The 3,054-nt window shown below is 45.4% G+C and overlaps 1 protein-coding gene across 1 annotated transcript in view; it reads right to left on the reverse strand.

The window, feature by feature from the left end:
- LOC102677765 (four and a half LIM domains protein 2) overlaps nucleotides 1-3,054 on the reverse strand; it is a 68,050-nt gene that overhangs the window by 51,771 nt on the left and 13,225 nt on the right. The gene's annotated exons all lie outside the window — the stretch shown is intronic.

A 3,054-nucleotide genomic window follows, 5' to 3' on the forward strand; every position in this document is an offset into this window, starting at 1 on the left:
CCTGAAAGTCGTCTGTGGACTTTCACGAACGCGAGCACTTTGCCGGTCGGAGTCACCACGAGAGTGTGCACCACGGAGGAGAGCGTGTTGCTCCTCTCTCCCTCCCTCCATCACCTTCTGTCCACCACCTTCTCCTCCCCCTCTCCTCGCACACACAGTCGCTCTCCTCTCCCCCGTCCACTTCCACGCCGCTTGCCTTCCTCTCCTTTCGCACACCCGGTCGCCTCCTTCGGCTGTCCTCCGCGTCCTGCGGTCCTCCTCGAGGCGAGGCNTCGATTCTCCCGTTAATCCACCTCCTCCTCCTTCGCTGCGTCCTCCTCCTCCTCCTCCTCCTCCACCTCGACACGACCACGTGAGCTCGACCTCGCTCGAGTTCACCGGGATTCTGGGACTCTCGATCGCCACCCAGAAATTCAGATTCTACCTTCTCATACGTTTTAATTTCATCCTTTTCTCAACCGGTCTATCAAGTTCCATCAAGTCACAAAGATCCTTGTTATCCAGGTATATGGAATAAACGTTTTGACGCATTCTTAAATCGATCTTAGAGATTTGTCGATCGAATTTTCAATTGTATTCGTGTATCCTTGGGGTAGAAGACGAAGAATTCGATCGACTAGGATTTCGGGATTCTCGATCGTTATTTTCTTCCTTCTTTTTTTTTTATTTTCAATTTTATTACAACTGCCATCATATATCGATTCCTCCTCACCAGAAAGTAGTACTCGATCGGATTATCGGTTCCACTGGTCGCACTCGTCACGCGTTACGATAAGAAACGGGAAATTATAGCGGAACGACAGGTATAACAATGTACGTACTTAGCCGCGCTACGATTATCCTCTATCCATCGGATAGCAAGCGAGCAAACCGATTCTCGTCTCGTTCGCGTACCCCGTGTCTAATTACAGTGATTTGGTGGAGACGATCGATGCTTCTAATCGGCTCGTTTCCCATTCCAGACCCCTCATTGGGGATCGCCTCTCCTCGCTTTTCGACCGAAGAAATCCAGCAAAAAGTCGGTTACCGATCTTCGGTCACAGTTCCTAATGACAACGCATCATGGTTTAATAAGAGCTCAGGAATGGTTTGAGGAAAAGACAGGGAAAAGCCACCGTCGTTTGATACGTAGGAAGAACCATAGAGAGAAACGAGAAAAGGTATCCTTTCCTCTTATCTATTCTTTCTTTCTTTTTTTGTAAAATACCACGAAATCCTGCCAATGAAACGTGTCCTCGACGAGGCAACTCGCGAAACGAGTTATTTTTATATATATATAAATGGACTTGAGTCATCGAGAGAGAAGAAAAATGTGACGGATCGTCGGAAATAAGAGGAGAAGGGGATATGGATCCCAGGAAAAAAAGGGGTAGAAAAGTAGTCACAGCCTTCCTTGGAAATTCTTTCGACTCCATCTTTTGTCATCCATTGGTCGAACGAGGAGGAACGAGGAGCCTGGTCGATGATTCACGACACAGAACCGTTGAGAAACGATAAAGAAAGTAGTCTCCGTTTTTTATTTTTCTTTTTTTCTCTCTTTCTCTCGACCGAGATCGTTACTCGAAAAGAAGGCAACGAATCGGACGGAAATCATCATCGAGACGTCTCACGGAACGTTCGGTCACACGATAAAATCGTCGATGCGCGTCTAATAAGTTCTTGGACATTGCATCCCGAGGGTGTGGAATCGAGGTTTATCGCGAATCCACGGGGCCGTGGATGGACACGTTGTTTCGTTGCAACGCATCGAGGAAGAAAGAGAGAGAGAGAGAGCCCGAGGGACTCTCGTTTCGTGCTCCCTCGAGCGAAAAATATGTCGATCCTTGCTTAATGAGACAGGATAATTCCATTTAAACGAGGCAACCGTCTCGTTAAGTCCAAGACAATGGCAGCCAGCCATCGGCTGGGAAGGGGTGAAATATCGTGGTATGGGTGGTACCTCCAACGATTACCGTTCTCGCGTTATAATTTACAACGGGGCACGGATTTATTATACGCGTGGGTGGCGCGGTTCCGTTGTAAATTGACACGGACGGATAATTTTCGACCGGGTTTTAATCCGGTTTTAATCCGGCTACTCCAAAAGCTTTCGTATATCTTGTTAATCGCGTATCGACTGTCCCTCCCCTAAGCGGGCTGCCTCCGTTGCGAAACAATCTTGGCGAACAATCGGCCGTGGCTCGCGCGTATTCCACCCGTATTTCCTCTCGTTTGGGATATGACTTACGAGAACGGCACGCTGGTATCTTGCTTGATCTCTGTTAGAACAGACAGTTTAGAAACTTGGTAGGGGAAATGCTTCTCGGAAAACCGGATAAAATAAAGTAGATTTTAATTTTAATAATAAAACTTTTTCGAGTTTTTAACCGTTCGTGAAAGGCGAAACAATGAACTTGATTTCGATCCGAACAACGGTTGCTTCGAACGGATGACTTAAAAAAAATTCTTTCGAGAAGAGCAGGTGGTCGAACAGAAGGCTGCATCCTGTCTTTTTTTATCTGTCGAAGAAATTGTAAGCACTTCACGAGGAATCCACGTTAAATCAAAGTTAATTCGCTTATAATCGATCGTTTGTGAAAAATCGTTTGTGGATTGAAACGCTCGCGAAAACTCGCATAGAAAATCGCATTCGATCGATTTTCATGAGTTCTTATTTCGTTCTTATTGCGGGGAGTTAAAGGTAAAAGCGCGTAGCATTGAGAGAAAAAAAAGGGGAAAAATTATCGAATATATCAGAAAAAGAAGAGGCGCGTCAAAGTTGATTATTTAAACTAAAACTTGTGATCGATTTCACGAACGATCTTCCCGCGCGCGTAAACGAGAAATCAAGGCCGCCGCTTTATGCATCTTCTTCGATGGTCGGCGGAAACGATTCTATACCCACGCATCCTCTCCTGCTTCCTCCTACACGTGATCCTTTGAAAAAGTCGGTCGAAGATCGATAATTAAATATCCTTGCCATTTACGAGACTGCGCAGTATATATAAGATTTGAAGAAAAAAAAAAAAGAAAAAATATTCGAGACAAGATTGTATTAAAGAAAAAAAAAAAAAA

The sequence above is a fragment of the Apis dorsata genome, unplaced genomic scaffold (genome assembly GCF_000469605.1).
Source record: "Apis dorsata unplaced genomic scaffold, Apis dorsata 1.3 scaffold_618, whole genome shotgun sequence".
Taxonomy (NCBI): Eukaryota; Metazoa; Arthropoda; class Insecta; order Hymenoptera; family Apidae; genus Apis; species Apis dorsata.